Here is a 27,197-nt window from a genome sequence, read left to right as displayed (position 1 = left end):
TAAAGAGCTACTAAAAGAAACTACTAGAGTTTCTTCTCTAGAATTAACATTTCTGAATTTTTAGTCAACAGATAAAGAGAAAGAGGAATGTAGCTTTTCACCTCTAGTAAAACACTTGCACTGTCCATTGCTGCACTCCCTTGTTCACTGAATGTGCCAGTGAACATTTCAGGCTAAGAGTACTGCAGTACAGGGTGGTACAGTTTGAACTGCTGTACCAGAGCTTCCTATGGAACAGCATCAGGGGTGGCTTGACTTACATTGTCTGCAGTAACTCCATACTCCTCTGTGGGATCTCAGCACCTCAGGATGGAGGTGCAGAGAGGCCGAGACCACCCTTGGGGGGCTCGGGAATCCTGGAATGTTGCCAGAAGTGTCTGGTGGCAGGATTTTGATCCTACACAGGAGATGAGACCTGTATGAGGACTGGGAGGAATTCACTGGGTGAATGGTGAAGGGATAAGTTAGTTAGAGTGTAAAACACAGGGTTTAGGATTTTGGTACAGGGGGGTCTAAAGAAGTAAGATGGAGGAATTGGGGCGTGTCCTGTTCTTCTTCTTCTTCTTCTTGGCCTCCATCTTCTGTGGTGATGGTGGCACTTTGGGATTGGTTATTACTAAAAGTGCACCGGTTAATAAGGGTAGAAGGTATTGGGGAGAAATGATAAATATTGTACACGTAACTTAGGGTATAAAGATAAGTGACCGCCCCGGGGGCTCGCAGTGTGCCCATGGCTGACTTGCTGTGCAGACCTCTGTCGGGCTGAAAGAAAATCTTTTAGATAAACAATTAATAAACACCAAGACCGAGACAAGATCAGAAGTCTCTCCTCGTCCTTTGAAGCGTCGGCTCTTCAAGGCCATCCCTGGGCCTTTCCAGGCCACCTAGACAGCTCACAGAAAACCTTACAAGCCTAAACAGCCGAGAAACCGAGCAAATGTCATCCCTGAGCTATCTCTGTTCATAAATCAGGCGAAGAAAAACATGAAAATTTACACTCCTCTGAACTAAACAAGTGCACTATGTGAAGCAATATTGATATTATTATTGTGTAAATTTTCATATTATATAGAAGTCTTAATCAACCAGATGCTTTTACACAATTGGAGATTAAAGGGAATGTCCACAAATTAACACCTCCCCCAGTTATTACCCTCAAAAGTTATTACCCAAATAGATGAAAGAACTAGTCTGGCTTCCACAAATAGCTGTTTCCTAAATTTGAATTTAATGAAAGTACTCAGGCTGCTTGACCAACAGTTGAGACACTGCAAAGCTTTCCTCTGACAGGGATAATGCTGAACTACAAGGAAAAAAAAAGAACAGACACTATTTACAAAAAAATTAAACACAATTCCTCAAGCAGAGTAGCTGTCACAGACATCTTTTTATGAAAAATCCTTTCCTTAGGATTTTTTCCTCCTGAGAAGCTGAGAGACCTCAGGAACAAAATGTAAACAATGATTATCTGCTGCTGTGGAATGCAACAGGTGGCATTGGCCCATCTTGGATGTTTATAATTAATGGCCAATCACAGCCCAGTTGGCTCAGACAGAGAGCCTGAGACAGCTGCCTTTGTTATCAATCTTTCCTTTCTGTTCTTTGCTTAGCTAGACTTCTGAGATGAAACCTTTTCTTCTATTCTTTTAGTATAGTTTTAATATAATATATATCATAAAATAATAAATCAAGCCTTCTGAAACATGGAGTCAGATCCTCATCTCTTCCTTCAACATAAGACCCCTCTAAACACCATCACAGCTATCTACTTTCCACTAATATCTACCAGTCCTCTTGTATTCACTTCAGCCAAAAAATGTGAATTGTACAAAATCTTCCTATTCTGTCTTCACTTACTCATCCTCTTTATTTCAAAACCACTTTTAAAGTTCTGAATAGTTTTGGAGCAGTTTCCCAGCTTAGTCACGGGGCAGAGGCTGTTGTGCAGACTGACCTCCCTTACAGGAATGCTCCAAGGCTTTGCTGCTTCCCTGCAATGCAGCCACAGTGGATGGGCAGCAATGCCCAAAAAGCTGTTTGTCTCCAGTGCCTCCTCTGGATCTGACTATTTTGAATACAAGGACAACAGAGATGAAATTTTACCTTTTGTAATTGTCATGCGCAATTTCCTCACAGTACGGACTAAACCAAAATGGACTCTTAAAATTTTGTTTGATTTGAACCCCTTCCTCTCTGGTTTGGCTAATTTATGGAATTAACCAAACAGCTAGCTGTTGTCATTAACCTTATAGCATTGCTTCTCATTAGAAACCAAAGCTGCTGCATTTCTACAGCAGCTTTCCACAAAATATGTCTTGGTATCTGAAAAAATATTAGGCAATTAATCTTAATTGCTCTTAAAAGGTAGCTGCCAAAAATGTGAAAGTCCCAAAGATTATTCAGACCCAGGATTTTGAAACACTAGGTCTTTCCAAAGAGAGTGAGCCAAAGATATCTTGATGTGATGACAGAAATGCAGAAATGTGTTTGTTAATGTGTTCTGACAGCACCCCTGGAGTCTCCAATATCTCTCAGTCACGTTGTGTCTGACAGGAGCTTTGCAGCTCCAGCGCACTGAGAATGGCTGTGACTCTGCAGTCACTTCTCCTGGACAGGCTGAATAATCCTTAAATGGCCCCTGCTTTAAATACAATTTACACCACCAGCTGAAGTGTATAACAGAACAGGATCTTCTGGCACAGACTGCTTCTGTTAGGAATTGCTCCAGTAGCTGGGCAATAACTAAGTTTCTGGAGAGCCTTTCTGCTACAGCTCAAACACAGTTATCATCTTTTTGGAAAGTTTGGTGCCCCAAAGTTTTCAATTACCACAATGAAGGCTGTGAGTTTTCAGAATTTTTGAAAGCCTACCATTTTTTCTTAAATGAAATCTAATTTCAATATGTTAGTTTAAATAGGCAGGATTCTGAAAAATATGAAATCGATCCCCAACAGCTTTCATGCATACAAGAAAAGACCTAAAAAATAATCATCATTTGCACACAACCTTTTCTAATCTTATTTTGATAACCATAGGCTACATTACTGCTCTTCAGACACAGGAATTGCCTAGCAAATGACAGCTAAACTAAGGTCACGGGAAGATTTACTGTCATTAATATCACCTCACAGTAAGAGGGAATGTTCTCTTCCTGTAAGTGAGTCACCAAACAGTTTCTGTTTGTCTAAAAGTGATAAGAGCAGCGTACAAGAAAGTTAATTTTCACTGATGACAGAGTGAATGGAGACTCATGTAGCTGACAAACCTCAATGTGAAATCCAAGCAGGAATGCTAAAGTAGTGAATTTGTTACTGAGATGCAGTACAGGCATAGTGGGGACATCATTTATGCAATATAATAAAAAACATTACATATGATATATTGGCAATATATGAAGCCATGTGCACATTTATACCAAGTGACAGCCCAGGGACAGGTAGATTAGAGTCTGAAATTACCAGCAGGATCCAGCTTTTCACTTTCACCTTTGTCCACTGTTCTCTCTTTACCACTCTGTTTCTATTGATCTCACTTTGAACATTAGGATGCTCAAGCAATTCTCTTGCCTGCATATCATGCATTTCAGGTGATGGTTATGCTGAGCTGCTATTTATTCTATAGCACTACTCTCTGCTGACTTCCTTGGAGAAGAAAGCAGCCCAGCAACTTGCCAATGAAGTGCTTTTGATGTCTCAAGTCACCTTCAAAAATATCAGGTTTTAATAATTTTCCACTAGCACTCCTGCCTTTTGGGAACAGGAGGATGACGAGGACCCAGAAACACAATACATTTAAATTACTTTCAGCACAGCAGAGCAGAGTGGCAGCTTCTGGGAGCCTGCTAGCAAGGCCACCTCATTTCCCAAAGTGCCCCATGTGTTGAGAACACTGCATGGCTAATTTGCCAATTTGCTTTGATGTCAGTGCAGCTGAGGGCTGCTGTTCCAAATGAAGAGTTTATAAAGGGGTTTCCAGCTCTGTAGCTCTCAAAGATCTAGGGGGTGCAGGATCAAATGGGTCCTGGAACCAGATACCCCATGAGATGGCCTTTGCATCAATACTCTTGTTACTAAGATCCTGAAGAATTACTTCTGTCAGATCTCTGAGAAAGCTGCAGTAACTCTGGGAAATGTTATTTTTTTCCAGGAGGAATAGTGCATTTCTTGTACACAATAGTTTGCTGTTGTTTATGCCATCAGTAATCACCACTGGGCATGCAACAGCTTGGCTGCATCCCTCAGCTGAGGGCAAAACAAAACCTGTCCAAACCACCTCCCACCCCAAGCCTGGTGTGGTTCTGCTTTCAAAAGGCAGCTGCATGAGGGGAGCATCTAGCAGAATGCCCTGTCTATGCTTCATCAGTCCCTCCTGTCTAAACAAGGATCTTATCTCAACCTGGAAAGAGGAATTGAGACTTTCTTCCCTTTATATCAGGTCTGTTTACTTTACCTTGTCTGCCTACACTCTTTATGGGCCTTTTGCTTCCTGTAAGGCAAGGCTGACCCCTGCCACCCAGCTCTTGTAATGTCTGTGGCTGCTGTGCTTTGTGCTCCACACAGTCCATGTTTTCTAAAGAGAGCCTCAACACTTCATGACCCAATTAGTTGAATCACAAAAGCTGAAGAGAAAGTGTGCATGCAAATGAAGCAAATAATTAATTCACAACTTTGTAAACATTTGCAGCTTCCTCTTAAAACTACTAGGGTGCAGGTTATAACTAATAAAATGAGACTAATGGTCTCTTATTACAAATGCAAAGTGTAATATTTGATACCTATGGATCTTAAATGGAATTCCAGAACTGAATATATTCAAGAAGTTCAGACATTTGCATTTAGATCCTGCTTGAATAAATTCCTATGATTGCTGAGTGGCCCTTTAAGTCTTCCTTTTGGCCTCAGCAAAATTATTTAAGTGCAAATGAGGCATTGCTTTCTTTGCAGTTTTCCCAGACAGATTTTGGAAAGTTACCTGATGGAAAAAGGTAAAACAGTGAAAAGACTTCAGTGCTACGCAGTTGATTTCTTCTTTCATCACAGAATAATATACACAGAAATCAATTTTCCACATGCACCAAACAACTGACCAATCACTGACCTAGGTATACCAGAAATAAATTATCATTTCAGAAGAAAATTCAGTCTCTCTTCTGAAATAAAATTAGCCCCTAATACTGCATTTGTTTAGGGGGTTTCTGTGGTAAATAGCAGCTTCTATATGTCACTATTTGGAATCACAGATTTTATTACCTTATTTCAGAATGTATTGAGTTTATTGGAAAATGTGAAGTGATGATATTCTACTTATAGCTGTGCCATGATGATGAAGTGGCATTACTGTAAGGTATAATTATGGTGAGTTACTACTGGCCTTATTAGAAGCATGTCTTGACTTTAATCTCTAGTACTAGCTGAGCTTGGAGGTTCCTCTGACTGCAAAATGGCTATTTTATCTTGATCTGCCTATCCTTATTATCCTCCTCACCTTTTCTGCTGTTCTCAAGAATTCTGCCAAGTGCAAACATTTATTTCCTTTTTTCCTTATATTTGTATGAAATGGCATTAGATGGTCTTGAAATGGCATTAGATGGTGACATTTTAAAAGAGAAAAACAGAAAAGCAAGGCAAAAAAAAAAATTATTGCTGAAATACCTGTCTTGAGAGGATAATGGCAGGATTAAGAACTGGGTGCAAGAGTGGAATATTTGATAGGCATTTCCTCCATCCTCCCCAGGCTGCTTACAAGGGAACCACAAGTACTGGTGTGAAGCCACACTGAGGGATGTGAAGCCATAACTGAGGTAGAATTTGTAATTATGAAAGGCTTTTGGGAAGGGCTTATGCAGCGACTGATTTGTGAGGCAGAAGGGCAAATTTGCCTTCTCTTCTGCCACTGAAGCTGCAGTGGTGCTGCATGAGACTTGCAACGCTTGTCTGTGACCAGATATTGGGGCTCCCTCCAGCTGCCTGCCAGCATGGATGGACAGATGTGCCACCATCAGTGTCCAGAGCTGGGGCAGGGGTGGAAAGGTGGAAAGTCCTGCTTGCTGGAATCAGAAAGGTTTAAATTTTCCTGCGTAATTAGCTCCAGTGGATCTGTAAAGCACAGTGCCTCAAGGTTGGCTTTGAAGGCACTACTCTTCCAGCCTTCCTTCAGGCAGAGGGATGGATTATGTGACTTTTCATAACCCTTAGTAACCCTCTCTTCTACACTTTTTTCCCCACTGGTTTAATGCCTTAATAGTACTTTCTTGCAAGCAGCTTCATTTCATGAGTACTCAATCTCTTATGATACATATATTTGCATTAGAGTTCTATTTTTTCCTCAACTTGGTAGTGGGAAATTTTCAGACTTTCTCTGAAGTTAAATTTCCTTCTTCTAGCCCCCTAGAAATATAAGATTTCTGCAGAATTTAACAGGAGTCAAAATAATGTTTTTTATGGGTCCAGAAAGATGTAGTTGTCCAAGTAGCTTCTTTTAGTTTTAACACAGGCATTTCTAATTACCTTAATCATGAGCAGAAATCCTTTAACTATAGGTCATTTTGAGCATGCTTGATAAGGATGTTGCCTGAGCATTCCCAAATAGCTAATGAATTGTTAGTTACAATTTAGAGTAAAAACCATTCTTAAGTCTATAGAATTTCCCTCCTTTTTGGCCTTTAATTTCCTTCTGGCTTGTATTCTAGGAAAAAAAAACCAATTGAAATGCTCATAGATTCTTCCCATCTTAGCGTAAAATATTGAACTGGGCTATGTATGTTACAGCACCATGTTTGCCTTAGAAAAAGGTATGAAGGATTCATGAAAAACCTTCTGAAACAACAGCACTGCTAACAGATTTAATTCACTACCAGACCAGAGCCCATTTAATCATGGTAATCTAGCACTGAAGGAACCATAAAAGAATAATTACCTGTGGAATATTCCACCCTCATTTTACATGCTGCCCTATGTTTATCTAGTCCTTTACCACATAATCACATGAAATCAGGAGATTTTATAAACCTTCAGATCAGCAATGGTCACAAACATTCCTTCCATGTTTGGCAGGTTGAGGACTGTACTAAACATCATTTTAATGAAGAATAGCTGAACACAGTTACCAGTGAGATAAATTGTAGGAAAGCCACTTTACTGTACCTGGGTCCATTTTGACCCCCATTTCCTTTCTATTTCTGTTGTCTTTGTCTGGAGTTTCATTCTGAGCAGGGCCACAGCCTGGAACATGTTTGCAGTGCTGGAGATGTCACTTGTTCCTTGGACTGAAGTGCTCAACACTGGCTCAGTCTGGCCTGCAAGGGTTAATGACCAAATTATTGTCAGAGCTGTTGGCTCTCTTTAGCTGCCCATGCTCCATAAGGGAACTGTATTACATCCAAGTGGGTTGATCACCTCTTTTTATTCTGAATTTCTGCCTTTTAACTCATAAAATGAGTGCTCCTGCACCACTCTTAAACAACACCTTTAAAAAGGGGCCTTTAAAACAGGCATTAATTGTGAAAATTGACTAAAATGGAAGTAGTAAGCTAAGGCTCCCTCACATGACACTGACAGCCCTGGTAGGAAAGTAACCCCCAAACCCTTGCTCAGAGTTAAGGGTTTGTCATGTCCCCAAAGAACAGGACAGCTTCAGAGATGGGGCAGATGTCCCACATGCTTGGGAGCCTTTATTCATGGAGTGATGAGCGTTTGAGGGCTTTAGCTGATAATTTTGGGGTTATTTCTGCTAAGCCACTGAAGTTCCTGTGAAAGCAAAATTCAGCCCTTATAACCCTGTCTCAACATCCTTTTTGCTGTTTTACTCATTAGCTATAGGTAATGCCCAATTGCATCTGAGCTCACAGTTGCTCTGGATTCACTGAGTTTGTTCAAACAGAACTGCACTAAAATCCAATTTCTAAGCTTATGATTTTGTAGCTAGCAGCCCAAACCCATACAGACTGGATCTTTCAAATATAGATTCATTTTCCTGATTGTAAAAAGAGGTAAATATGCACAGGCAAGCTGCTTTGTGTGAATGACTCCAATGTCAAGAACAGAATTTTAAAATTTCAATAACAAGATGGTGAACATTAACATACCCTCTGTAAATCATGAGACCAGAAATTAGAGTTACTTCAGACATGCTTAATGGGTGCCACCTATTCTGTTAAATTTAACATTATTACACCAGGTATGCCATCAGAATTTCATCTATATAAATACAATTCTGAATTTTCAAGCAACCTTTTTTGAATGCAGCTCCATTGAAAGAAGACAAAATGGAAATCAGAGGCAGAGAGTGCACTCAGTTATTTATCCCATGATTTTTGTTGCTTTGAGAAGTTTCAAGCAGAAATAATTTTGGTGTTCAACCTCCCATTAGCCACTAAGCAATTAGTAGAATGATCTCAAATTCCTCCCCCATGCCACTTTATTGTATTTACATTTACCTAATTAATCTAAACAAATAATCTAATTTTTTTTCGTGGTAAATAAATACATTGTACAAACAAAGGAACAGCAGCTGATAACTAATTAACTGATAGGTCTAATTCATGGCATAATAGAGACCAAATGTGTATCATAATCAGGCTTCTGGAGTATTTGATAATACCAGCAACAATGCTTGTGACAATTCTGCCCACACATATCCTACATTTAGGAGATATTAAAAATATAATGAAAGCAAGGAAAATATTTCTGTGGAATGCAAGAACTCTGGCTCATGCCTCTGTCAGAGCCAATTTGCATGATGCTGAACTTAGCACTAAATACAAAATCTGAAATACAAACAGAAAAGATTTTTTTCTCTTGCAACATATTCTGCTCAAGCTCATGGTCTTCAGATCCCATCAGGATTTCCCAGCATTTTTTACCCACTCCCAGCTGTCACTTTATCATCTATTGTATAAAGCAGATATTTAATTATGGGCTGGTGTGGAAGGCATTCAACAGAGATATCCCTACCTACAGCAGAGTAGTGAAAGAATTAATGATGCTTCTTTTCAGTTTCATACACCATTTTTCCCTGATCAAAATATCAGGTTTCATGATTTCACTAATTGATAGCCCAGTACTCAGAAATATCAGAGCTGAATAATCAAAATATTATTAGGGCTTTATAAGGCTGTCTACCATAACTAGTCATTAGAGGACTTCAGCTGTGTCTTCCAACTATTTCCACATACATCTAAATTGCAATGATTTAGTCCTTGAGCCCTGATAAATAAAAGCAGGGTGTGCCAAGTTACTCACTCAGTTTCAGTAATTATGAGGCCTAAGAGAAAGATTTTGAAAAATGACAGAGAAGCTGATTTTTCTTAACCCAGTTTAAAAGGAATAAAAATCTTGGCAGTATATGAAGCTAGCACTACTCAAGCACTGAAAAATCAGATTTTATACTGTTTATCAGAGGAGAATATTGACACCAAGTCATTCCTGTGGCCTCAGGGGAGACAGTGGTTTACAGGCTGCCCTCCTATATCTGGTTACAGAGAGTCTAAGCATGAGAGTTTCTACCTTCTAAAATCTGACAGAAATGACAAGTCTGACTTTATTTTTAACATTTTTTTTTAGCTTTGGGTGTAGATTAGATCTTAACCTCTTTCTATTTCTTCCTTATATTAGTCTCATATCTGATTTAGGGTTAAAATCATCTTCTCATCAGGGATTGTATTTTCAGGGAAACCTGGAATGTTTCTAATTTTGCTTTAACATGTTCAAAGACCTTGCAAGAGGAGGTTAGCATTCTAATAAAAATGGCTCTGGGTTTCCCTCCTCTGTTGTGCCATTGTAAAGTCACTGACTTTAAGAAACACTATGGAGACTCTGGTTTAAAGAAACGTACCTCAGCCTCTAAGCAGCTACAACACCACCAGGATGACAAGGCTGAATTCTGTACTTGCTTGAGTTTTTTAGCAGGTTAGAAGACACTAAAGCTTGGGCAGCCAGCTTTACATTAGCCAGAAATTGTTCTCAAATAAAAATCTGCAAAGAATGTTTATGATGGGATCAGAAATATGCCAGCAACGTAATTTTCTATTTATGTATTCTTGAGCAAAAGATTTAAACAGATTTATAGCACTACATAATTTAAATAGCAATCATTTGGATTCACTTAAGAAGTTAGAGCCATGAATAAACATGAAATAAATAATTGCATATCCAAACACATCTTTTCTCCTTTAAAGCAACCATGTCTTCATCAGTACACAAACACTGGGCTGCTTGAAAGTCTGAGCAGGATCAGGGCTGGCAGTTTTCCTTCAGGGCCTGCACCAGGACAGGAGGATGTGAGGCTGATGGCAGCAGCAGCATCATTCAGCTGCTGCTTGAGTTGGGCATCTGGGTGCAACATAAGGCACATGCATCTTTCAAAATGCCCAAGGGCCAGCTAAACATCTACACTAGGAATTATTGTATCGCATGCATACAAACAGAACTTTCACCACTCATACAGCTTTTATTCTTTGCTCTTTCAGACGGGTCCTGCTAAATTTTAAATGTTTGAACACTTCCTCAGATTTGGACATTGCCACTTTATGTCTGTAGAAAGAGCCACTTCATTGGATTTGCCCTCTAAATAATTCACAGTTTGTACTAAAATGGGGGCACATTTTTAACTCTGGAATGACCTTTTCCTGTCCTGCCATTTCCATGGTACAGAGCTATTTGTACAACCACAATCTTTAGGTAGACAGTAATTTTTAAGAAAATGAATTGCTGTATTTGCAGCCTCACGCTACACAATTTAAAACCAAGATTTTAGCAATATTTATGCTTGGCAGTCGCAATTGCATTCTTGTCCAATGAAAAATTTTGTATCAGCTCTAACAGTCATTTATGCCTCAGGTTTTCTGTTTCAATAGCGCATATACAGAAAATTAGAAGAATTAAAAACCAGTGCTAGTGTTCAAAACAAGGTATGAACACATACGGCATAAAAAGTTCCATTATTAATATCTAAAATACAAATGTTTGAAGAAACAAAATTTTGGGAAATTATGTACTGCTTTATCTTTAATAAACTTAATTTAGTGAGAGATAAAAGAAGTAATTTCTAAATTTTGTATTAAAAGATTCTCAGAATAACCCCTTTCCATAGAATAAGGCTTTTCATTCATGCACATGTACACCAAGGATGAATTAACAGGAGCTGTGGTGTCCTAGCTGTGCCAGCCTAGAGAAAGCAGGAATGGCTCCTGCCATACATGAAATTATGACAAGGGAGACCAAATCTAATGTAAAGCTTAGTGTTGACACAGGAAGGAAGGAAAAGCACCCTGCACTGATTGCTGCTTCATTGCTGCAGGTTGTTCTGTATGACACCTGGCTTTTCAGCAACGAGGAGCAATTATTTACAAAGGTCACAGAATCTCCTAAAAATTCTCCTCAAAGTACTTCAATTGGTGTGGGATTGCTACTGTCTTTTAAATTAGTTGTTTTGTTACTACCCTCTTTCTGTATAAAACACAGACTAGGCTGGGATTGAATAGGGCCATCTCTTGCCTGTCCTCCCTCCTTCCCTTCACACTCTCCTCTAAAGATGCACAAAGATTAAAAAAAGAAAAATTATGGATATATATATATAAATGCATATAGACATTAAAATAAGTTGCTAGAAGGCAATTTATGCTTTGACACCATCTCATTACCCTGGGATTTCACAAGGGCTGACCCTTAAGAACAGACTTTAACACTGCTCTTGTCAAATGTTTCCCACTGGAAATGTTTCTTTATTTCTCAGCCTCTGTCAGCCTTTAAGAAATCTAAATTCTATGGCTTTCCAGATATCAAACCAGGCTACAACCTGACCTCACTAAGAGCAGTAATTAGGAAGTGAGAAAGCTGAGTTTATGGTAACAGGAAGTTTTTTAGGAGAAACCCAGGAGGACAAACATTAGTACCAAGAGTTAATCTTGTCACTCCAGCACCTTTCTTTAAACTCAAAGAGAAAGACCACCCTATTTCTATTTCCAGTTACCAATACATTTCAAATAGAGATTACAGGATTGTTGCTACCTGTTCCATAGAAAGGACACCACTTTTCAATTCTTTGTTTTCTCTTACAGCAGTGACTGGCAAAAGCTAAAGGATCACACAGGGCAACTAAAATAGTGCTTTTTCTTGCAGGCAGAGAATGAGGAAGAAAGAGAGAGAGATATCTGTGCAGGACAGTTTATAAGACTGAAATACCTCAGCAATGTTGGCTCTCTGAGCTATATTGAGGCCAAGACCTTTTGAGCAGGGCCCATAATCCTTGGGTCATTGACCAGTTTTACCTCCCACAGCTTATAAACAGTCTCTTGATCCCCCCTCTCTGATCAAGGCCTCAGACTCAGTAAAATCCTTTCCACCAAATCTTTTCCATTGTTTCTTTTCCCTCCCCTGCATTTGCCCAAAATTCCCCCTTACCCTACACAGCCTGTACAGAGTTGGTACATTGCAGTATTTTGTTCAATCTGTTTTAAGTAATGCATATGATATTGCTGACTTAAATCAAAATTACATGTACTGCTCAGTTACTCCATGAAGTCATGCTTCCTACAGGTATTTGGTACTCAGCAGAACATTTGTTATGATTCAGTCCATTCTACCCTCAGGCTTTTACTCACAGGATAGACAGCATTTCACTCAGTACTCCTATAATACTCTATGAAATGAATCCTTTTATCCTAAAAAAAAAAAAAAAGGACAGCATTAATATTTTGAGCTTAACATCATTTCTTTTCCTATGGCTGCAAGTTAAGGAAAGTCCTAGTGGACTTGGATGGACCATTAACTATAAAAAGTCACCACCAGGGTTCTATTTCAAGCCAAAACTGAAAGATCAAGTGGATAAAATCATCCCCCAGGTGAAACACTTCAATACAAATGAGGAGAAGCAGGGCATTCTGCTGCCCAAACATCTGATGACTGTAACTTCCACCTGTGCCTTGCTGAATTCTGGCAGAGGGCTGGACTGCTCAGCCTATTATTGCTCAGGCAGCAGGATGACTTTGTTATGGCAGGGCATGTGGGGCAGCTTCTCCAACAAAAGCAGGTATCAGAGCAAATTGGTAACTGAAGAAACAGAACCTGAATGAGTTTATGACCTGCTTGTCTATAGGCAGACAATGCATCAAATAGGGATTGGAGTAATTTGGTCTGTAGGATATTTAGATTTTTATTCAGCACATGTCACTGCCTCATGAATCAACTGTGGTTTCTTACCTTGATGTACTGGGAAAATGAAGCCTTTTCTGTCTAATAAGAAAGAAAGGTATTTCTACTGCCATATAAAAATAGTAGGGATGAATTAAACATTACACCTTAAATAAAGTGTATTCCAGACAAAGCATGCTATACAATATTCATGCTTAGGTGGTATGTCATGAATCAGCAGCTTGAAATCCTTTCTTTGAAAATATTTGCTGGTGCTTTGTTTCTTTGAGTGAAACATGCTTTTAGATGCAATTTAATGGTAGGAGATTGTACATGTCTCTTCACTATAAGCAAGCCAGAATTTTATTATTTAACTATGTCCTTTAATTATAGGATTAATCTTCAAAGCATTGTGAAGTACATTTGCAAAGTCACAGAGAGAATAAAAGGCTTACAGAGGATAAAAACCTCACAGAGCATAAGAGGTAGCAATGGTATAAGTGAATGGTGATAATGAAAAGATACACATATGCTCCAGCTATACTTTTACACTGAGATTACAAGGCATGGGGATGAAGGAACCGTGATGCTTTTGTCCCTTTCCACTGGCAAAGCTACTGCGACAGCTGTCTGCACAAGGCTACAGGAACATTTTACAATCAGCTCTTCCCCCAAACTGCTTGCTGTGCATCAGCTGCCCGGGGTCATCCTCACTGGGGGAGCTGTGGTGCATCACAAACCTCGAGTACAGTTCCTTTTCAATAGACTCAGGAGGCAGGAACTGATTTACTGTAGTGAACCCCACCATTATTTCAGACTATTAAGCTAAAATCTCATAATTTTCCTTCACTTTTCAATGAGACATCCCAAATGACACTTTGTCACCCTGTACCCTCTGATTCCTCCAGTGGAGGGAAGAACATATTACAAGCTAATGTCAAAACCAGTTTGAAATTGGAACAAAACTATGAGATGCTGGAATATTTGTTCCAACATCTGTTGCCATTTTGCATAAAAAGAATATATTTAAAATCAACTGAATTTTTACTTGACCAACTAAGAAAAGAAACAAGTCATTACTAGACTCCCTAAATTACATGTCATTAATAAATTATCTACCTTGAAAGGAAACAAGACAGTAATTTCTTTCAAATAAAGATATCAGATCTCTTCCTTTGTCTGTCATACTGCAGGTGTTTGAGCTCAGCACCTGTGATTACATTATGTAGGATTCTTTTTGATGGTATTTTTTGCTTCATTAAAAATTCTTCATTGATTCATAACAATCAGTCTTTTGACAAGAGATCTAACCTAGTGATATCAGGAACACTGAGCATAAGTTATCTGAAGATTCTGGTTAATTAGTCTCTGATGGATTAATATCTGTGCAAATAATTAGCATAAAATATGTGCAGTACTTATCTAAAATAAGTGGCTAATTGGTCATATGTCTAGCTATGTACCTCATGCAGGATATACTTCTAGACACTAATGTTCCTTTTAGGCACAAAAATCAGTTAATTATTTTCCCTCTTAGGCATTAAAAAATTGTGACTAATGCCCAGAAGCTCACAGTACTATTTTTAAAATGTAAACAATTTTCTAAACACAATACAAAAAATCTGAATTGGTTCATTTTCTGTAAGCTCCCAGAGTGCTCTGAAGTTCAATTGTCATAGTTACATGCTTCATAAAACAATAGAAATCTTGGGAGAAAAAAATCAGTGTAGGAGGGTGAATGGATCCAAATAATTTGGTCAAACATCAGGGGGAATTCAGAGAGGCAGCCGGGGCAGGCAGGAGAGGATCTCTTGTATTTAAAGCAATGCTACCTGCTCCCTTCATCCTAACACCACCGGAACGTGTGGTACCAACACCCCCACCCCTCCCTGAGCTCAGCAGCTCCTGGCTGGAGCCCTGCCTCTCTTCACACCCTGCTGCGGCCTCCAAACACCCTGAGCAAGGGCAGGGACTACCAGCAGAAACAGCTGCATGAGCTGCTTGGTGCCACAGAGAGAAACCCAAACGTGCCTGATCTATCCCAGCATCAGTGATCCTACCCAAATGTGCCTGATGCATCCCAGCATCAGTGCTCCAAACCCAAAATGTGCCTGATGTATCCCAACACCAGTGTTCCAGCCCAAAATGTGCGCCTGATGTATCCCAGCATCAGTGATCCTACCCAAATGTGCCTGATGCATCCCAGCATCACTGTTCCAACCCAAAATGTGCTTATGTATCCCAGCACCAGTGTTCCAACCCAAAAGTGCTTGATGTATCCCAGCATTCCAGACCCAAACGTGCCTGATCTATCCCAGCATCAGCCTTTCAAACCCATAATGTGCCTGATGTATTCCAGCACCAGTGATCCTACCCAAACGTTCCTGGATGTATCCCGGCAGCGACATTCCAAACCCAAACGTTCCTGATGTACCCAGCGCCGGGAGCGGGGCCGGCGGGGCCGCGAGGGGGAGCGGCAGCGCCGCGGTTCCGCAGCCCCGGGGAGCTCCGCATCCCTCAGCCCGCACCGCGATCCCCTCCCGGAGCTGCAGCCCTGGGGCGGTCCCGCAATCCCTCCCGGAGCTGCAGCCCTGGGGCGGTCCCGCAATCCCTCCCGGAGCTGCAGCCCTGCCGGTCCCGCAATCCCTCCCGGAGCTGCAGCCCTGCCGGTCCCGCAGGTTTGGGAGGCCGGGCCGTGCCGCTGCCCTGCGGTGCCAGGGCCGCTCCCGGCTGGAAGAGCCGCCGTGCTGACAGCGGGAGAATCCAGCGGGGCACACGGGGCTGGCAAGGGATTAATTAATTGTCTGTGTGCACCTGCTTCCCCTGCCATGAGTGGGTACATGTGTGTTATATTTAATGGCATTACTACTAGGTTTGGTGACAGTCAGAAAAACTGTGATTTCTCCCTCGCTTGCTAATACTTTGATTTCTTCGCTCCAAATCACGCTGTGCTTTCTAGCCTCAACAATACAGACTAAAGGCATGAAACACCCTCACTGCTGTCCTGCCCTCACCGGTGTTCCCTCAGACGCAGTCATGCTGCTGCAAAGAAATCTATTCCAGACCCACTTGTGACAGCTGAGTGTCAGAGTTAAAGCACATTGCTGGGGACAGGGCAAAGCTTGTCTCCATTAGCACATCCCTGCTCTGTGGCTCCAGCACTGCTGCTTTGATTAAATGTACTGCTGGTACACTTCAAATAGATTTTCACACAGAACATTGTGGTCTCTCTGAAGGACTGTTTGACATCTGAGTTGCTCATCTGAATGTGGCACACATTCTGTCATTCCCATTTCATTTTGGAAACCAAATTTCACTGGGTTCCATACAAGTATTGCGCACTGTGAATTTTCAGCTCGAGCAGTGCAGAGTCATGAAACTGTAACTAAAGATGGTTTTCCTTATGGCAACAAAGTGTGAGGCTATCAGATGACTCAGAGCCTTTCCTTCTCTTATGCTGTCTTTATGTCATATTTAGTTGTTAATTAATTAGAAGATAGGAATTGAAACGTCTTCCCTCTCTTAGCAATACTTCTGTATGAATTTTAATCATAATGCAGCACAGAGCTCCAAACTGTGCCTGACATACAGCTGAACAAGGGTTATGTTGTTACATTTAAGTCCTAATCCCTTTTCTTCTTAAGTACAGACAGATGTGTTTAATCTATTTAAATTTGCCTTAATTGTTTGAGTCTACAGAAAGCTGACTGTACTTTCTGCTTTAATTTGAGTGATTCCAAGAAATTAATATGCACTAAGCTGTTTCCCTAGATATTGCAGAGTTCTGTTAGCAGTTACAGTGACTAAGCAGACACAAAGTACATTCCCTGGTGATGTAAAGAGGCCCCACGGTGTTTGCCACTGCCTGTTTTTACCTTGATATCCAGAGACAGATGAGGCTCTCTCATGGTTTTAGGATGCAAGCAGCCATCTAACTCCTCTATTCCCCTGTGCCACTTGTTCCCACTGACATCAGTCCCTTCCCAAGTGTGGGATTGATGCCAAGCTCCCTGTACCTGATTTTCAGCCTGGACACCACATGAGGAAAACTGGCTGCCCTTCCTTACACAGTTGCAGTGAATCAAGTAATGACATTTGTCATCTGTCACCTGGACATTTACCCCTTCACATGCAACACTAAGCTCAGTGAAAGAACATTATTCTGTGTTAAAAATAAAGGCAATGAAAATAAATGAAAGAAAATGCTAAATTGCCTACAAGGTAGCCAGATGGGCAGCCTACTTTAATGTTCTCATTTGAGAACATTATCCTGCACATAAAAGAATTTTTATTTATGTCCTCTTGCATTTCCTTTAAACTAGAACTTAAAAAATTATTTTTGGCCCTATTCTGTATGACAAATAATTCCCAAGATAATTCTTTTTCCATCAAAGCATTAATTTTTCACTGTGACATTACCCAGATTAAAATTTAAACACCAAAGTCTGATATTGTTTCTGTTACCTAATTAAGTGTGAAATATTTTAAATGGAACACTAATGGAATAATATCCTTAAGTGTTTTCTGCAAATCTTCTGGGATTCAAACTCTTCATCACAAATACATAAAGGCTACTAAAAAACTCTCATATATTAAGAGCTCAAGATAAACCACTGTGAACTGACGTATCACTTCTGCCATATTTGCAAAAAAATTTCCTTATATTTATATGTTTTATTCAAGTAATATTGTTCCTGGAACTGTAGCCAGTTTCGGAAATGGACACAAATTTTAAAGCCAAAGGATACTGAATACAAAAAAAGTTCTGAGTCCATAGCTCTGCTCCTCTCACCTCATGAAATCAACTTCTTTTGTTCTCCAGTGCCAGAGAACTGTCTTGTTGAAATAAACAGATGAGAAACTACTATTTTTCACTCTTGCTGGCTACTGCACTTGTATTCAGTATCCTGCATTTCAGTGCATTCTTTAGCCTGGAACCCAGTGAACGCTTCCCAGCCTGATTGCCATGAGGTAAATCCTTACCTGCAGGACAATGTCAGACTCCTGGGAAATGGAACAGAATGCACAACTTCCTCCTCCATCCTCGGTCACTAGGAAAAAAAGAACAGATTTGGGTCTTTCTAAGCAATTGATCATGTTTCCTGAACCTTTTTTTACATTATTTTTATTGCCACAAGCATTTTCTCTCTGTTTTTGACTGTCTCCCTGGTTCAGGGAGTTATGTTTTCAGGAGGAAAATGTAGAATTGAGGGAAGAGCGAAAATCTTAAGTTCTATATAAAGTCCAGGTTTGGTCCTATTTTCCTGATCTGTCAAACTGTCTCTTCTGTTGTGTCAGGCATTCATGTGCATGATCCTGGTCTCAGTGCCATGAAATAAATCTTTAACAATGTAACTTAATGGAAATATCCAAGTATGTACAAAGGTGCAAATAAAGTCAGAATCTGCCCTAGAGCTCATACTTAACCAGGTGTTTGTATCTATATCATTTGAGTTCCAGACTTGGGTTTTTTTTCCTTCCCTACAACACTCCAAATAGAAATTTTTGGAATAGAAACTTCTCCAGTTTGAATGAATGGAGTTTTTTTAAGTGAGAAAAATCCATTTGGCTGTATTCCAACTCTATAAATAAAATCTTTACTGACTTTGATTTGTTTCTACATATATATTTCCTTTCACAGGTGTCACAGAGATTTTATTCATGAAGTTTATCATGCAAAGAATATATGCTTAAACTCAAATATTGTGACACAATTAAAAAATTTTGTATGCAAAAAATAGCTTTGCTTACATGCACTTAGATAAGAATATATTTCAAATTGAGGAAAAAGAATAGCCATCTCAAGAAGTAAAAAAAGCAAAACCATATTTTCATTTTAAGATCCCTCTACCACACCCTATATTTGGGGATACACATAGAGATGGGGAAAAATTGTTGGTTTTTTCTCAGATGTTTTTTAAAGGAGCCTTTCTAGTATTGAGTGGCTTTTTTATCCATTTTATTTGGAATAGGACCAGGTCTAAATGGTGTTTTGCTTCATTGATGTCTGATGTGTATAAATATTCATGAGTCAACACCTGGGGTTGGATATTTTCTAAAATTTCTATAACTGTTATTGCAGTTTTATCTGTGGACTGTGATGTCTCATTTGAATTCATGAGACCTATTATAAATTTTAAATATATATGAATGGAAATTAAAGTCTAATGAAGAACAAGAGTCCCACCTGCTACCTGCAATTTAGTTCTACCTGCATGGGAGGGAAATAGGAATCTAAGCAGTGAAGATGGAAACTTGATTGTTTATTAAAACTTCAGATTTGTTTTGATCATTCCTTCTAATCCCTGTTGATAAAAATCATGTTCCAAAATGGCTCCTTTCCAGGTTTCTGCAGAGATCTTGGAGTTTTAAGCCACTAAAAATTTGGCAGAGCATCTAACTGCCATATTTTTGTTAAAGAGGAAAACTACTTAAATTCCCTGAGAGGAGTCTATTTTACAGGCAACTCTGCTCACATATCAGACTCTCTTTTAAGCTTTCTTATTTCTGAGATCTGCAAAACAAATTTTATTTACAGTTTTCAGCTTAGTTTTGTGTCATGAGAATTGCAAACCAATTTACTTGCACATTCATACCACCTAAAAGATGAAAGGTATTTGTCATGGTACCAAGCAATATATTTATTCTCACTTTTAAATACTTTTCAGAACTGCTTTTTCCACCAAATTCCACGAAGAATTATTTCTGAGCTCACACAGAGAGGAAGATTCAGCTCTCCAAAGTGACCACAGAGAGGCTGTATCAGGAGCTTTAGAACATGATGGTATCCTTGGTAGGATCCTGATGTCCCCTGCCTAGGGATAAGAGCACATCACAAGATACTTTTATAGTGCATTTTTAATTGCTCTTTAAGATTGTGGTGAAGGGAGGGAAGTTCAACCCTGATTGCAGCAAGGCTGGTGCTTCACAGAGTGGCATCTGAAATCTGCTATCAGCTCTCTGCATGAGAACAAACTCAATGGGCTGGGACTGCAACAGTTCATAATCATCACCATGTTCCCTGCAAAGGCATGAAAACACAGGGCTGAAGTCTGGTCCTTGGCTATTATCAATGTTCTCACACAGCCATTTTCCATGTTTTTAACCAAAGGAAAAAGTACTTGAATTCATTCTTTCTTTCTTTCTTTCTTTCTTTCTTTCTTTCTTTCTTTCTTTCTTTCTTTCTTTCTTTCTTTCTTTCTTTCTTTCTTTCTTTCTTTCTTTCTTTCTTTCTTTCTTTCTTTCTTTCTTTCTTTCTTTCTTTCTTTCTTTCTTTCTTTCTTTCTTTCTTTCTTTCTTTCTTTCTTTTTCTTTCTCTCTTTCTTTCTTTCTCTCTTTCTTTTTCTTTCTCTCTTTCTTTTTCTTTCTCTTTCTTTCTCTTTCTTTCTTTCTTTCTTTCTTTCTTTCTTTCTTTCTTTCTTTCTTTCTTTCTTTCTTTCTTTCTTTCTTTCTTTCTTTCTTTCTTTCTTTCTTTCTTTCTTTCTTTCTTTCTTTCTTTCTTTCTTTCTTTCTCAAGTGGAAGAAAACAAGCAGAAATCTGTAGTAAGACTATAGAGTACTACAGAAAAGCTGGGGTAACAGGGAGTCAGACACAGAAGATTTTTTTAATTCAGATTGAAAGCAGAATATGATAATGAGCCAAAACTGTTCAATTTTCCCTAGGTGCGTCAATCTCCTTTACTAAAGACAGTTGTAAACTGTCAATATTGGCCCCTTGTTCCAGCCTCCATCATGCACCAGAATTAAAGAACTACTGTCTCCATATCACCAAAAAAATCTGGAATCAGCTGGAGTATTTCCCTTGGCAGACACATTAAAGTGATTTCTCCCTGCAGCAGCAGGAAGGATGCACCTCTCCAGAGGTGGGAAGAAGAGGCAGCAGCAAAGCTGACTTGTTACAGCTCCTGCCACTTGCACAGAAGAAAAACTTTTGCTGTGCTAATAGAGATCTGAGTGTTTTACAAATGGCACAGCAGATGCTGTGCCTGATGAGAACAATACAGACAGTGATGCTGCAGAAACTCTTCAGGCAGAAACGTCATGTACTGAACATCTCACATGTGAATGGCCGCAGCAATGATTTTGGGAATGTTTGGCCGTGCCCTAAGCTAAGCTCCTGTTCTGTCTGAAATATTCCTTGGGGTTTTCATTTCCAGATGGAGAAACAATAGCTCTGAGTTCATCATGTCATGTTCAGGATGACATCTTCCTCAGTGAAACACCCCCTGTCACCAAAAGACAGTGCCAAGCATTGGGTGTGAGCCCAGTACATGAGGTGGAAATGGAAACTACAGCCTTCTGCTGCTGAGGCAGCAGCCAAGAGTTGACTCATCCCAAGACCTTCCCACAAATCCTTGTACACTGCTTTTTACATTAGAAAACTGATACTGATACAAATATGTGCTGCCAGGATGAGGGTGGCAAGATGGGAGTAAGGAGAACAACCACAGAAATAAGCATCCAGATAATTTTCTGCATTATGAGTGCTCTCTGAGCATTCCTGGAAGTTTACAAGACAATAACAAATCTTAATTAAAACTGAATTCAAAATAATATTTAGAACTAGAAGTAAAGATCAATACTACCGGAAAGATAAATCAGGACCCTTTGGCAAATGGGTTGCCAGAGGAATGACTGGCCAAGAATTCATTCAGAGCTAATCCGTGCTAGACATACTGTTTAGCTGCATTATCTGATACTACCTCTTCTTTTGATTCAAGGTCTGCCTCATTTGTCAGGTCCTGTCCTTTAATCTCCAAACACAATGGCAAAGTGATTGCCAGTGATTTTATGCTTTTCTGTGCCCAGGACAATGGGACTGTTCAGCTGTCTGAAAGAGCTGATACATACTTTATGATGAGAAAGGAACAGCCAGAGCCACCAAGGAAAGGTGGGATTCTTTTCATCATTCTATCTTCAGCAGCATCTTCAGCAGCAAACAGCATTTTTAATACCACAGCTTTAAAGTGCCTGTGGTTTTCTTAAAGTAGAAAAGCGTGGCACATTGAGACAAAAAGATTCTCGGACATTTAACCCGGTTAAAATATTCAATATTCATTCTGAATTGTATTAGTCCACTGTGATTCAAAATGTTAAATGCTTCATCAAACACTATCAGACAGAATGATTTCAGTAGCCATCTGTGACAATCAAAGAATCAAAGTGAAGTAATTGCACAGTGGGCTTCTATAACAGCATATAATCTCCTCAAGTTTTAGAGGGACCAACACTTGCCTGGCCTTTTGCAGGCAGCCTCTGATATGTTGATGCCTTTCAGACTCATTAGAAACTACATCATAGACTTCAATTAAAGGAGATCCTTATTGCAACAAGCTTCAAAAAGAAAAGAGGATATTTGCAGAAAAAGAAATTAACTTGGAAAAAATTAAAATGGAACCACTATTGTCAGGGAGCACTAAAGACTGAGGCACAAACCTCATCCACCATCCTTCCAAGAGATGGCTGCTGGTCAATCATGTCTGAGGGACAGCTTTAGTAAAAACTAAGTAAAATTTTTAGTCTCTGTCGTTTCTTTTGATTTCAAAAGCTGTAGAATGTAAGGGGTGAAATACACTGCCATTAAAGCCAAAAGAATACCTCCTGCTTATTTCTAAGTAAGCTTATAATTTCAACCAACCTTGCATTTTCATGGCAGGAAAGCAAATCCCTTCTGCTCTGGGAGGAGCTCACACAGTTTGCTGATGCTATTGAAGATCGTGCTCAGCCACCCTCAGAGGCTGCAAGACTGCATGGACGTGGTCAGCATTTGACTCTGGTAGTGAATGGCCAGCACAGTCCTTGAACTGAAACCCTGCAAAAGGCAGAAATGAAATTACTGAGTGCCCCCTGCAAGGGCAGCAGGCCAGGCCAAGATCAGCATCCACAGAGCGTTGCTACACCTTCTGTGAGCACAGAAAATCATCACCTACCTGCAGGAGAAACTCTAAACAAAATATTTAAACCACTGTAGGAAAAACTTAGAAAAATGTGGTAATGGCACACAGACACGTAGCTATAGGCTCTATTTATAATTTATGGTTTACAGATTTATAGTGTGAAACTGCAGTATTATGCAGTATCATTTACAGTGTGAAACTGCTGTTCATACTGTCAAGTATGAAAAAAACCAAGTTTCTAGGTTTTTTTTTTCTTATTAAACAATAAAGTTACATAAGTGTGAACAGCATCTTCTACAGTGAAACTAACATTTTCACTTTGAATATGGGAATATTTTAAAAGAGATAAATATACTCACTGTAGTTAATGAGCTGTTCAGTCATATTCTGCTCCTAAAATACCAGCTTGAACTCCAGCTCTACTGGGACCAAATCCCACTTAGGAAAAAATAAAATAGGGAGAAAAGTGAAGCAAAGAGCATCCAGATTTTAAAAAACCTTAAAAAATTGAGAGAATAAAGAGTGAAGAAAAAAAAGAGGATGGAGATACAGCATTTCACTGGAAAATACAGTGTTTTCTCAAGCTGAAATCTGTTAGAGCTGATGCAAAGTCTCTTTTGTTGTACACAGGATTTGCAGTGAGCCCTGTAAAAATGTAGAGTGAATTTAAATCCTAGTATTTTAGGATCCATCTTCCCCAGTATATGTCTGGAAAATATGACTTTAAAATGTACTTTGCATTGGCAGGGAACAAAAAAGTAAAAAAAGAGAAGAGAAAGAGGGAAGAAGAATAATCACAACAGAAAATAAGAAAAGAGAGTCAAGAGCTTCAGAGAGGTTTGCAAGTAATTCACAAAAACTCAGTTACCACAGTAGAAATTACATCTGAGCATCTCTAGAATGGTTTAAGAATTTCTAGGATCACAGTGTGATAGGTGCTCTTCCTTTTGTAGAACAGAGAAATCTGAAGTTAAAACATACAGTTCCAATCACAGTTATCTCAATGTTTGTGCCAAGGCAAAAGGAAGTAAACTGAGACTCCAACATGCTTGGCTTCAAAATTCTGGTAAATTACTTGAAGGTGCACTGGTCCTCCTAAATGTCTGGACACAGCCCCAATTCACAAAAGAGAAAGTGACATTTAAAAAACACTTACAATTAAAACTTACAATTAAAGAAATGTTTCATGTGATCACTTTTGTTGTGATCCTGCTGTTCCAATAGCACAACTGAGAGCCCATAGAAAGGCCTTCCATATTAGCAACTATTATTTTCACTTGCAAATAGCATTGAAAGCACATGGATTTTAAACCATAAATCACTATAAATCAAATACCTCATGTTCAAAGAGGGCATCATTTACTTCTCTTTCAATGAACTGTTTTCCTGAGTATCTGTTTTTCCTGCTGTTCCTTCTAGTGCTCTGTGATTGTAGGGATAGGTTTAATCAGACTTGATGCAATGCCAAATTTTAGGCAAACAGATCCAATGATGCTCGTTAAGAGAGTCTGGCCCTGTAAGTGCACAATGGGGGTGAACTCACATGGCTCACATGGCTCAGATGATGGTGACATTTAGAATGGTGTCTAGAGGCTGTAAACACAGGGATAGATATTTTTCCTCATAAATAACAAAAGAAACAAAACTACTTGGAAGTCTAGAGTAACTGGAAGAAAGACAGTAAATGATTCACGGGGAGACATCACATTTTCGAGATCATGCTGTGGACAAACTCACTTCCAACCACATTCACGGAAATGTTGTTCTTGGCTTAACCTTAATCTGCACAGTGTGTTCATCTTTCTGCTCAGCCTAACACCAGACTCACAGCCAAGACACACCAATTATCTCACACAGCAGATGCTGAGATCAGATTGTCTACGGTATTCTGAGGCTCAGATCACAAATACTGTCACTTCAGCGTGGCCCTGGATTTACAGATTCTAAGCATTTGAGCCAACACATCCAGTTTGGATAACCTGGAGCTCACGAAGAAAGGGGCCGGATCAAGGAGCTCTTAGCAAAGAGCAATTGCAGCTGGGGAAGAGGGGAGGGAGCCAGGCTCCTGCTTCCAGCAGCCCACCACACCCTGACCACAGACCCTTTGCTGGCCTTACTGGGTGCTAGTTCCTCAATTAGGGCTTCACCTTAGAGCTGGGTGAGGAATGCAGTGCAGCCACATAGGAATTTTGACATCCCGACTTTGACTTTCTGAGCAGCTGCCTGTTTTCTGCTTAGTCATTCCCCTCTGCCAACTCTTGGTCTGCTTGCACGGCCCATTCCCAAGGCAGGAATAAAATGAAGAGCGAGGCTCTCAGCTGTTGGCATCCTGTATCTCAAGATATCTGATATTTTCCTCCCACAGGCGGACTTTCCATGGTCTAGCTAAGTCAAGTTTGTTTAAGCTTCAGAAGTAGGCTAAAAAGAGCAGGGAAAACTCTCTGTATCCCAGGTATAATGTGTTTTGCAGGCCATAAACAGTCTCTGCCTTCCTAAGCAACTCACAGAGCAGGTCTTTGTTTAGCCATCCCTGATGGGAAGGCACTCTGCACAAGCCCTTGCAAAATCACTCCCCTGGGTCCAAGCCCCAGCTGCAGGGTGGAGGAGGAGCTGCTGCTGCTGCAGGTGAGGCTCAGCATCTTCAGGTTGTGAAAGCAGCCAGGCCAGGGCCAGAAGCAGCAATGATCCTCCCCCTGCCTACTCCAGTCTCCCAGTCACTAATGGTAGCACTGAATGGAACAGATTTTTTTTTTATCCACTGAAAAATAAAACCACTGCACCTACCAATCCCTGTGTACTGCTTATGAGAGAATGATAAAATGCAGCTATGATCTGTGTTCTACAAATAAAGCTCCATGAGAACTATTTACTTCCCCCCCTTTCAAAATCTACTGAGCAATCGGCATTTCACACGTGTTTCCAACTATTGTCTTGATCAGCTAACACAAAGATCTGAAGGAGGAGATGGATTGGAACAATATAATAAACAGTTCACAGGAATGGATGCAAACATCAGCTTTGTAGCTCTCCTGTGAATTGAATGGATTCCTGTAAGCTTTTATTTAACAAACAAGTAGCATGAGTGGAGAGAAAAACTATACAGGCCTTAAATGATTTAACGTACTTCTGAAATACCAACGCTACTCCAAATGCTTCTTTTTCCCAACTGTTTTTCCTTAGCGAGCAGATTTCGATCGGGTGGATTACCTGGTTTAGCTGTGATTATATTTCAAGCTGTTGTCAGCAGGAAAAGATGAGAACGCCCAGGATGACATTGCTGCACCAAAGAGGTGCCGGGGCTGTAATGCCCTCCCATCGTAATGGCCCATTAGTGCTGAAACGTTACCCACTTCTGATGGCAATCAGCCTCTACCTGCTAATTACTGCACATATGGGTGTCATGCTGGCTTTTGCTACTTGATTTAGTTAGATCTATATGTAGGGCTATGAAAGGATCCTTAGAGGAACACAGCAAATGAGTAAATAAGATAGTTTGTAAATATTATTGTTCTTTTCTATTATAGCTCATTGGCATAACACAATTCTTGTACGTGAGATACATATTGGAGGTGTCAAAATGGGAGAGGGACAAAATTAAAAGCCAAGAAAGGCTTAATGCATTAAAAAGGAGGAAAAAAATAACAAGAGTGAGAAATAGCTTTTGTTTCATTGTGTTATGTCAATTGTGCCAGCTTTCTTCCCCTCACAGGGCATCATTCATAGCTGGAAAAGTCTTTGGTGAATAGTCCTATATTTACATCACAGAGAACCTGTAAGACACAGCACCCCTGCCTCAATTTCACACGTTTCCTGAATCATCAGATGAAAAGAACAAAACATTAAAAAATGTGTGAATCCTACCACAATAAGAAAATATCACAGGACCTCTGGCACTAGAATTATTACAGCTGCAACACTTGCTGCTGTCTATTTACATTGGCAACAAAAAAGGACAGTAAAAAGGAAGTTTTATGTGGTTTAGGTGCTGTTTAGATTTAGGCATGAAGGCTTTTCAGCTGTCATCTCTTTAGAAATGGCATGTCCTGGAGACTGACACATTTCACTGGAATACAAGGCAGGCCAAGACTATTTATGCTTCCAAGGTGCCACAATAGCACACTGAAAGTAAAGCCATGCAGAAATGGTATTGTTAAATACAGCTTACCGCAAATGC

Source organism: Ammospiza nelsoni, chromosome 8 (assembly GCF_027579445.1).
Source record: "Ammospiza nelsoni isolate bAmmNel1 chromosome 8, bAmmNel1.pri, whole genome shotgun sequence".
NCBI lineage: Eukaryota > Metazoa > Chordata > Aves > Passeriformes > Passerellidae > Ammospiza > Ammospiza nelsoni.
Note: the sequence above shows the minus strand (reverse complement) of the source record.